This window comes from Euphorbia lathyris, chromosome 5 (assembly GCF_963576675.1).
Source record: "Euphorbia lathyris chromosome 5, ddEupLath1.1, whole genome shotgun sequence".
In the NCBI taxonomy this organism is placed as follows: Eukaryota; Viridiplantae; Streptophyta; class Magnoliopsida; order Malpighiales; family Euphorbiaceae; genus Euphorbia; species Euphorbia lathyris.
The window spans coordinates 28,163,656-28,178,219 of record NC_088914.1 but is presented as its reverse complement, the minus strand read 5'-3'; the positions used below and the strand labels follow the sequence as shown (position 1 = coordinate 28,178,219).

General features: G+C 36.1%; 1 non-coding gene across 1 annotated transcript; it reads right to left on the bottom strand.

Annotated features, from left to right (window-relative positions):
* Positions 1 to 11,143: 11,143 nt before the first annotated feature.
* LOC136231508 (small nucleolar RNA R71) lies at positions 11,144 to 11,250 on the bottom strand. Its single transcript, XR_010689884.1, has one exon. It is a non-coding gene; the product is annotated as a small nucleolar RNA R71 (small nucleolar RNA).
* Positions 11,251 to 14,564: the final 3,314 nt, after the last annotated feature.

The following is a 14,564-nucleotide window of genomic DNA, read 5'->3' as shown; positions in this document are numbered from 1 at the left end:
TCATACATTTTTATTATATAATTTATTATATATATTTTAATTTAATTTGATATAAATTTGAGAAAAAATATATGAATTACGTTAGATTAATTTTATACCAACCATCTAATGGTAAAAATACACAAAAAAAAAAAAAAATTACTTTGTAAAAGACAAAGAAATCATAGAATTAAGATGATAAATTAAGATGATTATTTGGTATTAATTAGAAATGGTAGATGTTATACGTAGATCACTACATCCATGGACGAATCCAGGATTTCTCCCCCATAGGGGCAAACAATACGACTAAAATAATTTTTATCCAAAAAATAATAATCATAGAAAACCAGAGATCAAAGCTCAAGTTCAAGTAAAATAGTAGCAGAAATATCAAATCAAAATTCAAGTATGAGCAAAAAATACCAAAGCAGAGAGGCAAAGATCGGAGATGGAGTGTCGGACCAACGATCCAACTACAGAGGGATTGACTGCCGATTTTGATTTAATCTTAGTTAGGATTAGGGATTTCAATTTAGACTTAAGAAGAAAGAGGAATTGAGGAAGAAGAACTAAAGAGATTAAAGAGAGTAAGAAAGACCGATGGTTTGTTTTAGGACCTATTTAATTTTACATTTAAATATTTACTTTTTTATTATTTTTGTTGTAAACAAAACGACGTAGTTCTAATTAAATAAAACGACGTCGTTTTTTTTAAATAGAATTAAAAAAATAAAAAGAAAATATTAAATTTAAAACCATTCTTCATCCTCAATTATAGAAACAGTAAACCCTAAACCTCCATTGATGAATGGGGACAAAGCTCTAAAACTTCCAAATTAATATCTGGGTTTTTAAAAAAATACAAATGTCAGTGGGGGCAACTGCCCCCAGTGCCCCCATACTGGATTCGCCCCTGACTACATCTACGTGATTGCAAAAGAAATGGCTCAGATCCGAAGATTCAGAAGAGTTTAAATGCTGAAGATGGGATTACATGTGTTTTTCTGCAAATTTGGTGTTTGAAGAACTATATATTTCATCTATTGTTTGTTTTATCTGTACTTTTAATGATTTATTTTGCTCTTTATAGTCGTTTTTTTACCTTTATGGATTTTATAGTAGACATAGCCTATACTTATGTAAGGTTTTATTCCTTACTTTTCTTGTTGTACTTGATGTTTCTCATCTATAAAATGATGTATGCACTTTTATAAAAAAAAAATCTAAATATTAGTCAACTTGAATTTAAATAAAAAAATGATAGGGGTATAATTTACAAAAGGGCTATCTCAAATTGGGATGAAGCAAATGATGCAGAGAAGCTACGTACCAAAGCATATAATTAAGAGGTGGATCTGATTTTGATGGTGGAAAACTGTGCTTCGACGCCATGAATATAATCTTCGTGAATCAAAATAACCCAAATAGAATTAGAAGGAATTGGTAGAACAAAATTATAGGCAAAAACATATATATAGAAGAAAGGACTCTTGGTGTGGATTGGAAGAGTTCAATGGACATTTCCTACTTATCATATGCAGATATCGACTATAGAAAGTTATCACCATGTTGTAAGCGTCTCATTTCCAATTTTATTCATGTGGGGGATTGTTGGACAAAAATGAATAAAATTGTAAAATTAATTTAAATACCAACAAACACCTTCATGTTTGAATAGTCGTATCCGTCCGTGTTCAGTCGTATTTGTTCATGAACAGACGTGTCCTTTCGAATTCTATGCATACAAAATGAAGCTATCAAAATTTAGAGGCTAGAAAGAATGTTGGAAAAAAGATCCTCTCAAATTTTATGCTCTCTGTTTATTCATATTGTTCATGTTTTCATACTTCGATGATAACGAATTTACACACGGTAAGAGTTCGCTTGCGTAATTTGTTGTATCGTGAGAGACGATCATCAATAGCGACGAAATTTATCTCAAGGAGACTACTAATACAGACCTCAGATTTGTCTAACTCTGTTCTTTTGATTCCAGTTTTTATTATTCATATATTTTCTATGTTTTCGTTTTCGTTTTATTTTTTTAGTTTTGTTTATATGTAACAATTTTTTGTTATATAATTTTTTTCTCAGATATTTTGTAAATTATTTTATTATATCTATTAAATACAAATTATATTAGATATAATATTTTCAATTTTTCTTTATTATTATTTTGATAACTCATAAAAAATGTCTCCAAAACTTTCCTCATCAATAAAAAAAAGTTAAACAAAATTACCAAAAATTTTAATTACAAATCGTAATCAGAATTCATCAGCTTGAGTTCTACTTTCTTTTGTTTCTTTTCATTAACATCAATTTTAGTGATCGAGCTTATAGTTGTGATTCTTCCAACAACATCTGCAAAGTAACATCATAAAATCAATTAAAATTAATATTTACTTTGAAACTGAATTAAATCCTAAAACTATATTTGAAATACCTCATCAATTATAACTAAATGGTTTTGACACTTATCAATGAGCTTTGTTACAAGTAACAAACTCAAACTTTTATAGAGCTATTTTGCCATCAATCTCATCAACTATATTTGAAATATCTCCCCTGTTTTGCAATAAAAATTATATCAATATATATCTTTTTTATATAAATATATCAATATATTATCACTTTTAATGAATATATAAAAATGTGAAACAAATACCTCTTCATCTAGCAGTATCATATCCAAACTCATTATGAAATTGTTCTCTTTTGTGGTAAGTGTTGAAACACCTTTCCATATGATTTTGATTTGACAAAATTATTTAAGTTAATCTCATGATTAAGACAATTAAATTTAAGTGTTTTGATTTAATTGTACTAATGTGTTTGTTCAATGTTGAGTATATTAATAAATGAGAACAGAAATAAAAAGTAAGACAGAACGAAGTCAGCATGAGCCACAGAAGCTGAGTAGAACACAACTCAGCATCATAGAAGAAAAGTCTTCTTCAGAACAAACACTTGAAGAAGCTGAGTAGAACGTAACTCAGTCTCGTCAAAGATAAAGATCGAAGGCAACGTCAATTAAATCAAGTTAAGTGTTCGTCAGGACAGCACCAATGACCCGTTGACTAGAAAACAAAGCCCGACAAAGGTCTGCACCAATTCAAAAGCCTCGGAATTGTGCCAAGAGACCTTTTAGAGACACATGGATCAACTGGCGTTTTGCAAGAAGACAAACCTGGCGCTAGAAGATGAAACCTGGCGCAAGAAGACGAAACTGGCAAGACTGAAGCCTGCTAAATTCAGACAACAGGATTGGCCTGCAAATCTGAATGCTGACCAATGAATGACGCAAGAAGACCGTTTGAATTCAACGGATATGTCCGGATTCAAATGATTGAAGCTTCAGATTTTACTATAAAAGGGCAAGTTCATCACTTGGATCCTTGGCCGAAAAACAAGAAAGCACAGACAGAAAAAGCAAATCTTCATAAGAGTGAAAATCCAAAATAAAAGCCGTCTAAATAGAAAAAGCAAGTTCTTACACCCAAATCCAATCTCTGTGTAAAAGTCTAGAGTGAATTTGTATTCATCTAAAGTGTTCTTCGTTTGAGAGAACAAATTTTGTATCAATTATAAAGGTTGAGAGAGTGAAGTTGAGTACTCGGTTTTAGTACTCAGCGGTAGAGAAAATCTGAGTGTTCGGTCATAGCGCTCAGTAGGGTTGAGTAGATGAATAGAGGACGGTACTCTTACATACTCAATTGCTTTGTAAATGGTTTGTGCTCTACCTTTAAAGAGCTCAGTAGTGGATTGAAAAAGCCCGGAAGGATTCTAGGGACTGGACGTAGGCGGTGAGGCCGAACTAGGATAAGACTGCTGAGTAATCTCTAACCCTTCTCTTGATATATATGTATGTGTTATTTGCTTAAATTATTCAGTATATAAATTGTATAATCCGACGCTGAGTAATCAGAGTGCTGAGTTGGAAGCTGACCTCAAGTGTTATTTCTCAACTCACAGGTGAAACAATTCTAGTCAGCATCTGACTAAAGCTGTCTTACACTACGCTCAGCCTTGCTGACCAAAATTGAGTGGAGTTAATTAAAGAATTAAATTAAGTCAGCATAATTAAACGAAAAAGTTTCATTAGTTCCTAACCCCCCTAGAACTAATTATATTACATTACACGGGACCAACAAGTGGTATCAGAGCGCAGTAGCTCACTACTCAAAGATAAAACTATCTTGAGCTGATCCCTGTAAATGGCTGAGAACAGCACTCGTTTCCTTCCAGGAAATCAAACAACACAGATACTCCCTAAGGGATTATCTATTAGTCGGCCTCCTTTGTTCTTCGGGTCAAATTATACATTTTGGAAGAACATGATGAAAAATTTTATTCAGACAACAAACATGAGTGCATGGCTTGCGATAGTCCAAGGCCCGTTTGTTCCTTACAAAATTGTAAACAATGAGAAAGTTGTTAAAAGTGAGACTGAGTGGTCAGAAGATGGCCTTAAGAAATTACAGAATAATGCTTCGGCTATCAATATGCTTCACTGTGCTTTAGATGTTGCAGAGTACAACAAAATTTCAGGTTGTGAGTCAGCACAGGAAATATGGAAAAAGCTAGAGGTGACCTATGAAGGTACTAACAAGGTCAAGGAGTCCAAGGTGAATCAACACATGAGACTGTACGAGCTATTTGAGATGAACGAAAATGAAGACATCTCTGAAATGAACTCAAGGTTCACCAATATCATAAATGAGCTTAAGAGACTCGGCAAGAACTTCACAGAAGAAGAACAGGTGAAGAAAATCTTGAGGAGTCTCCCTAAGAGCTGGCAAGCTAAGAAGACAGCTGTGGAAGAAGCTCAGGACCTGACCACATACAAATATGATGAGCTCATAGGATCTCTGATGACCCACGAGATCTCCATGAAGAATTTTGAAGCTAAGGAAAAGTCAGAGGACAAGAAGCAAAAATCTCTTGTCATGAAAGCTGACTCAACAAAAGCTGACTCATCAGATGATGAGGAGATGGCCATGTTCACAAGAAAGATGAAGAAGTTGTTCAGAAAAAATGACAAGAACAACAAACGGCCATTTAGAAGAAGCGATAAATATAAAGCTGAGTCCAGCGACAGCAGACACAACAAGGACAGCTCGAAGCCTGTCACTTGCTTTGAATGCCATCAAACTGGGCACATTAAATCAAGCTGTCCCACACTGAAGAAAGAAAAGAAAGGTAGCAGAAAAGAAATGGTGGCAACATGGAGCGATAGTGATGAGTCAATCTCATCAGAAGCTGATGCTACTGAGTCAGCAAACATATGTTTCATGGCTGACGAATCTGCTGACCACTGTCATTCTGAGCAAGCTGACCTCTCAGATGGAACTGACCAAGAGGAACACTCCAATGAGGTAACATCTCTTCTTCTGCTCAGAAATGAAATGGTTAATGCCCTGAGTGATCTCTATACACTGACCAAAAAGTGTAATAAGAAAATAAGAGCACTCAGCAGGCGATGTGATAAGATTGAAGAGGTCAAACTGAGTGACCTCCGACATCTGCTCCAAGACAACACTAGGCAAGATGAAAATCTAAAAATCATGCATCGGTTTGTCTCGAAAGTCCAATCAGACTCTAAGAAGCTGAGAAAGGACATCACATCTATACAGAACCAGCTGAGTACATCGGCTAAGAAAAGGTTCTATCCAAATGCTGAGTATCAAGGCACTGGTCAGCATAGAAAGTACACTCAGTAGAACAGTCAGTGTGACTGTTGTGGAAAAAGAGGACACACTATAAATGTGTGTTGGCATGCTCAGCACCACCGTGCTGACCAAAAAAGGAAATACCCTCAAAGGGTAATCTTTTGTGACTATTGTGGTAAAGATGGCCACACCATAAATGTATGCCGTCACAAAATAAAATATGACGCTTCACCTGTTTATGCTAACCAACGAGGACCCAAAAAGAATTGGGTACCTAAAGATGAATAGTTTAAATTGCAGGTGAGCCTGAGGTGCGCGGAGAAGTCAAAGCTATGGTACATTGACAGCGCATGCTCGAGACATATGACTTGTGATGAAACTCAGTTCATCACACTTGTGCATAAACGAGGTGGAAATATAAGCTTTGGAGACAATAAAAAGGGTAAGATAGTAGGATCAGGTGCTATCGGAGGAAATCCTACTATTGAGTCAGTCTCCTTAGTCAGGGGTCTCAAATATAACCTATTGAGCGTGGCTCAGCTGTGTGACAATGGTAGAAAGGTTGTATTTGATGCCACTGAGTGTCGGATACTCGAGGGAAAACAAATGATTTGATTTTAATTACCCCTCGTGTTGACAACGTTTTCATGTTGAGTTTAGAAAAGAAGTTTTCGAAAAATATATTCTTGGCTATGGCATAGGAGACTTGGTCATGTAAGCATGGACCTCCTTGCCAAATTAGCAAGAAAGCAATTAGTTGAGGGATTGCCCAAACTTAGATTTGAGAAAGATCAATTATGCAATGCTTGTCAGCAAGGTAAACAAACCAAAAAGTCTTTTCAAAGTAAAAATATTGTCTCAACCAAGCGTCCATTGGAATTACTACACTTGGATCTTTTCGGACCAGTCCAGCCACTTAGCTTGGGTGGTAAGAGATTTTCCTTGGTCATTGTAGATGATTTCTCTCAGTATACTTGGGTCATCTTGCTGAGTAGCAAGGATGAAGCCTTTGAGATGTTTTCAACACTGATTAGAAAACTTGAAAATGACAAAGATTTAAAATTAGCTCACATTCGTAGTGATAATGGCGGAGAATTCAAAAACCAACAGTTTGATGAATTCTGTGAAGTCAGCGGCATTGACTACAATTTTTCTGCTCCTAGAACTCCTCAACAAAATGGGGTAGTTGAGAAGAAGGACAGAACCTTAGTTGAAATAGCTAGGACAATGCTGAGTGAGAATAGGCATCCAAAGTATTTCTGGGGTGAAGCTGTCAACACAACGTGCTTTATACTCAATAGGGCTTTAGTTAGACCTATACTTAAGAAAAACCCCTATGAACTTTGGGAAGGGTGAAACCCCAACATTGGATATTTTCGTGCCTTTGGTTGTAAATGCTTTATACTCAATACGAAAGACAACCTTGCCAAGTTTGACTCTAAAGCTGACGAAGCGATCTTTCTAGGGTACTCAACTAACAGTAAAGCATATAGGGTGTTCAATAAATGAACTTAGGTCGTAGAAGAGTCTGTACATATTGAGTTCGATGAAACTGACCCTATAGGAAAGTCAAGTCAGTCTGCCGAAGATGACCCATGCTCAGCTTCCGCTGACCAAAATGGAGCCGTTGAGTCATTACCACACGGGCTAACCAAAGGTAAAAACGAACCTGAAATTACCTTTGCTGACCAATCTAAAACTGCAGAGATTGTTGAAACACCTGCTCCTGAAAACTCAACATTGCCCAAAGAGATCAAAATTCCAAGAGGACACTCGGAGAAGTCCATTATTGATGCTGCTGAGAACAACCTGATGACAAGAAATCAGCTTAGGAGATATCTCAATAATGTTGCATTTGTCTCAGTTCATGAACCAAAGAACTTCACCGAAGCTGAGCACGATGAATTCTGGATCAATGCGATGCAAGAAAAGCTTGATCAATTCAAGAGAAATGAGGTATGGGATTTAGTGCCAAAACCTAGGAATCAAAAGACCATAGGAACTAAATGGGTCTTTCGAAATAAGCTAGATGAACAAGGTAATGTAGTCAGTAACAAAGCCAGACTCGTAGCTCAGGGCTACAGTCAGCAAGAAGGCATTGACTATGGTGAGACCTTTGCACCCGTAGCTAGGCTAGAGGCTATAAGAATATTGTGTGCATATGCTAGCTTCATGAACCTTAAACTGTTCCAAATGGATGTTAAAAGTGCTTTCTTTAACGGAGTTATAAACGAAGAGGTATATGTTAGTCAGCCTCCAGGGTTTGAAGATCCAAAATTTCCAAACCACGTTTTTAAACTCAAAAAGGCCATGTACGGCCTGAAACAAGCACCACGTGCTTGGTACGAAAGGTTGACCAGTTTCCTGCTGACTAGGAACTATGTCAGAGGTAAAGCTGACACAACCTTATTCATTAAGAAGAGGGGTAAAGATACCTGCTGGCACAAATTTACGTAGATGATATTATCTTTGGTGCTACTAATGAATCTATGTGCAAGGAATTTAGTAAACAGATGCAAAGTCAGACCAAGTATGCCAAAGAAATATTAAAGAAATTTGATATGAAAGAATGTAAGCCCATATCTACCCCAATGGGTACTGACATTGTGCTTTGTGCTGATGAGAAAGGTAAGTCTGTAGACAGCAAGTTATATCGAGGTATGATTGGCTCTCTACTTTATCTAACTGCTAGTAGGCCAGACATTCAGTACTCAGTATGTTATTGTGCGAGATATCAAGCTGACCCCAGGGAATCTCACTATATAGCTGTCAAAATTTTTTTTAGATATATGCAGAGCTCAGTTAATGCAGGTTTATGGTGTATCCAAACACAAATGACTTCACACTCATTGGATACACTAACGCTGACTATGGACAAGACAAGCTGGAGCGTAAAAGCACATCAAGAGGATGTCACTTCCTTGGAAGCTGTCTAGTGTCTTGGTTCAGTAAGAAGCAATCGTCAGTGGCCCTGTCAATAACTGAAGCTGAGTACATTGCTGCTGGAAGCTGTGTGGCACAAGTCCTATGGATTAAGCAACAGCTAGAGGATTATAGAGTACAAACAGAAACAATTGAAGTCAAATGCGACAACAAGAGCGCCATTGACTTATCTAAAAATCCAACTCAACACAGCATGATGAAGCATGTCAGCATTAGACATCACTTCATCAGAGACCACGTACTCAAGGGTGAGATCAAGCTGACCTATGTTCCAACAGATGAACAGTGTTAAGCCCAAAATATACCTAAAATATCATTAACATTTACATCATTTTTATTACGAATTTGTGTTATTTATATCTGTTTAGATTACTTTTACTTTCGAATATCTTTCTTTCTTGCAAGGTACTTGAATATTTGGTAAAATCCAAATAGGAACGAAAAAGGATCAAAAACAAAAGAAAAACCCTTCAAAAGGAGTCAAAGACGACGTAAATCGAAAGCGCCAAGTCGAGGACACGAACGAAAGCAAGAAGTAAGAAAACCTGCCGGGCCGCGACAGTGGATCCCAGACCCGCGGCCGCGACACGCGCGGTACAACCAATTCTCCCCTTCGTCTGTCGCTCAAGCTCAGTGCTACGTCATTCACGGCCGCGGATTACTATCCTCGGTAAGTGCAGAAATTCACCAAGAGCATTTAACACATGCTGAAAATCCAAGAAACGCGTTCGTTCAAGTGGATAAAGACGTCCTTTCACAACGGACACAACTCTTAACCAACGGATACATCACTTCAAACACAACCCTTCAACATCTATAAATAAAGAGTTGATGTTGAGAAAAAGTGTAATGAAATGCTATAATATAGATATAGAAATCAGAGCGTAGAACTTATGTCGAAGTTCTAAGTAAAAACATTTCGAGAGTTAGAAATTAGATTCTGTACAAAACAAGATGAGGTACACATATTGTTTATAGTTTAATTACAACTCAGTAGCGTTTAGACATTGTTCCAGTTTTAGTTTGCATCATGGTAGTGGCCGACCGAATCCCTATTACGAAGTTACAGCGAGAAGATTGAGTAAAGTGTTCGCCCCCGAGCCTGACAACCTCCTAGGAAACCCAAGGAAGCGGAACCGATCAAGCCCTTCACTTGCACGCCCTCGAAGAACTCGATGCTCCTTATTCTCTGTAAACTTGTATCAATTTACATTTCATCTAATAAAGTCCGTTCTATTCGACAAATCGTTATGCAGCACTTATGGTAACCAATCCAATATAAGTGAGGCTGGTGTTTTCATTAATATGCACTTGAATTCAAAATCATTACAAGGAAACTTTGTTGAACACTTAGGCAAATTATCATCTCGAAAGAGTGTTAATTTGAGTAAGGGCAACTATCCCGAAAGGGTTTTGTCGCGTTCAAAGCCAATTAATTAGAGGTTCCGTCATTTATTTCATCATCATAATAATACAAAGTTTAAGTTGTTTTCTTTGCTTAATGCAAATGAACAAATTCATTCCTTTTTCTAATAAGTTCTAAATGTTCCTGTTTTGTAAAATTCATCCTTAAAATCAGAAGATCTTTCTAACAATCGATTTATTCTAATATATAATCTTATTCCAGCATTTTCAAATACTCAAAGTTTTCAAATTCAATCAAATAAATTTCCTAAATTCAATTAATCCAATTTTCACTTTTATTTACATTTTATAAATCTAACAAGTTCGAAATTAAAGATTCAAAAATAAGTTTTTCGTTAAAAAACGTATCTCTGTGGGATCGATATTTTTATTACTACAAGCGAAACCGTGCACTTGCGGAAATCGCTCAACAAGTTTTTGGCGCTGTTGCCGGTGATACGCCAAAATTTTTGACAAAATTTTTATTTTTCGCATTTTATTTTCGAATCTAGGTTTATATATTATTTTTATACAACTTTTATATTTTATTTATTTTCAGTTTTATAATATATTTGCTTTCAATTTTGTTTTGAAGGTAGTTTGGCTCGTGTTACAATTTCAAGTTGATGCGCAGTTCACGAAATTCGGGCACGCCACCAGATCCTTTTGATCCAGAAATTGAAAGAACACTTAAGAAAAACAAGAAAAACAACAAAAACAAAGACAAAACACCCTTAAAAACTAAAGTAGTCCAGCCAGAAATCATGGCCGATCCACCGACACTTATGGATTACGCTAGGCCAGGAATGGCCGGTGTAACTAATAGTGTAGTTAAACCCCGTATAAACGCAAATCAATTTGAAATTAAGCCTGCTTTGCTTAATATGTTGCAGAACAACGTAACGTTTTACAGATTGCCTAACGAAAACCCTAATGCACATTTGACAAATTTCTTAGAAATTTGTGACACTTTTAAAATTACTGATGTAACAGCAGAAGCAATCAAACTTCGCCTCTTTCCTTTCACTTTGAAGGATAAGGCAAAAATTTGGTTAACTTCTATGCCTGCTGCAACATTTGAAACTTAGGACCAATTAGCCCAAGCATTTTTACAAAAATATTTTCCCTTAGCAAAAACCGCAAGAGTCATCAAAGAGTTGACATCTTTCACACAAAATGATAATGAAACTCTTTATGAAGCTTGGGAACGTTTTAAAGAACTTCAACGTTTATGCCCACACCACCAATTGCCAGATGCACTTTTAATGCAGACATTCTATAATGGATTAAATCCTACGACTAGAGGTTCATTAGATGCTATGTCTGGAGGGTTATTTATGAAAAAGACATCCGCCCAAGCAAGAGAACTTTTGGAGGAAATGGCAATCAACAGCAGTATGTGGCCCGCAGAGCGTGGACATATACCAACGGCGAAACCATCATCCTCATGTACATCATCGGTTAAAGGTATAATGAATCTTGATCCTGTAGCAATGTTACAAGCCCAATTTTCTGCCTTATCGCACAAAATTGATAAATTTATGGCACCATGCGATCCTAATGATCCGATCCAGAGAGACATTGACTACGAAGGTATGAACGAGATAGAACAGGTAAATTTTGTCCAAGGACAAAACCAAACTACTAATCCTTATTCTAACACTTATAATCCTGGATGGAGAAATCATCCTAACTTTAACTGGAAAGATGGTAATAATAATAATAATGCAAATGCTAATCAATATCGTATAAATAATTATCAAAATCAAACAAGAGATACGATTAGCACTTTATCTTCAAAAATCGACAAATTTATAGATGCTATGAATGGAAAGGTAAGTAATCAAGACGATGGTTTTAAACGGATCGAAAATAAATTCGATCAGCTTATCAAAAACCAATCATCTAGCATCCATAATTTGGAGGTTCAAATTGGACAACTTGTTAAATCAATTCCATCCCGCAAAGAGGGAAGTCTTCCCAGCCAAACGGAAGAAAATCCGAAAGAGCATGTTAAGGCTATCACTCTTCGTTCGGGGAAAAACTACTTAGGTCCGGAAATGCCCGGAAATTCAACTTTACCTGGAAATGATTTACCAAAATCCAAAGAAGATACATTAAAACAAAAAGATACACCAATTGACTCTAATCCGAAACCTTTTGTACCAAAGCCACCTTTTCCACACAGGGTCTGAAATAAGGACCATGATAAACAACTGTTATCATTTTTAGATAAACTTAAAAATTTACATATAAATTTAACATTCATGGATGCAATTACGCAAATTCCTAACTATGGAAAATTCTTGAAAGATTTAATTTCAAAAAAGATTAGTTGGGAAGGAATTTCATCCATTTCACTTTCTGAAGAATGTAGTTCGATAGTATCAAGCAAATTACCTACTAAACTCAAAGATCCCGGATGCTTTACCATTCCGTGTACTTTGGGAAATATGGAATTCCCAAGTTGTCTTTGTGATTTAGGAGCTAGTATAAACTTGATGCCATTGTCTATTTTTGAAAAATTAGGTTTAGAAGAAGACATCAAACGTACCAATATGGTTTTGCAATTAGCGGATCAATCCACTAAAAGCCCATATGATATAATTGAAGACGTTTTGGTTAAAGTTGAAAAATTTATTTTTCCTACTGATTTTGTTATCTTAGATTTTGCTTATGATGCTAATTGTCCGCTAATCTTTGGTAGACCATTCATGAACACGGGACGTGCTCTAGTTGATGTGTCGGAAGGAAAAGTAGTTTTACGAATAGGTGACGATAAGATCGAGTTCGATATGAATCAAGCGATGAAATATCCTATGGAGGATTTCGCTTGTATGAAGCTTGATTTAATTGAAGAATGTGTTAATGACATTGTTCAAAGAGAAGAAATAATAGAACCTATAATGGGTGAAGAATTAGAAGATAAGGACCCAGAGCCTTTGATTCGAGAAGATGGACCAGTTCCGCCTTCAGTCGTAATTCCACCTAAATTAGAACTTAAAGAGTTACCAAACCATTTGAGGTACAACAAAGAATATTGGGCTAGTAGGGAACTTAACAAAATTTATTACGAAAATATTTCCGAAATAGGAACTAGTTTCGTAACAAGATTTCCTGACATTTAAATCATTTCATTTTTCTTTTATTATTTTTATTTTTATTTTTATTTTTATTGTTTTATTTTAGATTATATCATTTTATTAGAATTTTAGATATATAAAAAAATATATTCAAGTCATGATTTTAATTAATTTTTAGGAATTTCATGAGAATTAGAAAATTCAGTGATTCTCAGTTGAGAATTCACATATATGAAATTCTTAATGAGGTAAGATATTTCTGGACTTATAGAGAATTTCAAATTCTCAGTTGAGAATTTAGGCATGGCTAGAAGTCAGGAAAATTTCTGGACTTATAGAGGATTTCAGATTCTCAGTTGAGAATTCTGATTGAAAATTGAAGGGAAAAATTTCTGAACTTACCGAGGATGAGGATTCTCGGTAGAGGATCAGGAGTTTAGAGTTTTGACAACTGATTTTCTCAGGAAAATCAGCGTGCCGCGACCGCGGGTCAGCATCCTCGGTCGCGACACGGGGGAAATTTTGCCCAGATTGAACCTTTTCTCAGCAGTTGTAACTATTCAGAATGAAACACTAAGTTTTTCTCATTTCTAAAAGGTTTGTTTCATGCCTTTTCACTTCGAAACAACACCTCTTTTCGTCCTAGGATCTTATATATAGGTACTAGAGGTCCAGTTTTCTGTCACTTTCTTTTTTCATCTCTATCAGAACTATCTCTGATTTTCTTACCATTCATAAAATCCAAACACTAAGTTCAGAACTTTTCTTCCTTACACTTCCAAAAATCATGGCTTCCTCAAACACTTCATCTAAGAAAGTTATTACTTCACGCAATAAACATGTGGATATATCAGAGCGTTATGGATGTAACTTTCCTATCTTCAATCACGATGAGGGAAGGCGCTTCCTGAAACTTCGATACACTTTCTTTGTCGGAATGCTGTACATGGACGACTTTCTTAATGATCAATTAGGAATTAAGGAAGATATGAGTCGTTACATGGAGCGACTAGGATGGACCAGATTTGTCGATATGAAGTTTCCTATAATTGGAGACTGGGTGTTAGAGTTTTTCTGTACTGTGCGTTTTGTTAACAAGCGTCGTGTGCGTCTCAGTTTTCGTCGGGATGGCAAAACTTTCACTTTTGGATATCCTGAATTGCATGCTTGGTTTGGTTTTCCTTTGAAGGATGCTACCAAACGCCATCATGGAAGAGATATGACGTCCACTGATATTTGGCGAATGCTCATTGGTATCTGGCCTTTCCACCCAAAACTTGCCTATAATAAGTCTTTCTATTCCAACTCTATACTATATTTGCATAAGTTTCTGAGTCACAGCCTGTTCGGTCGCACATTCAGTAGTGTCGTCCAAGAATCTGATCTTTATGTCCTTGGCGATATATTTCAAGGCAACGTGGTTGATTCTTCAAAAATTCTGATGGAGGGTCTTGTTGCCGCATCTAGATCCAAGGCTAAG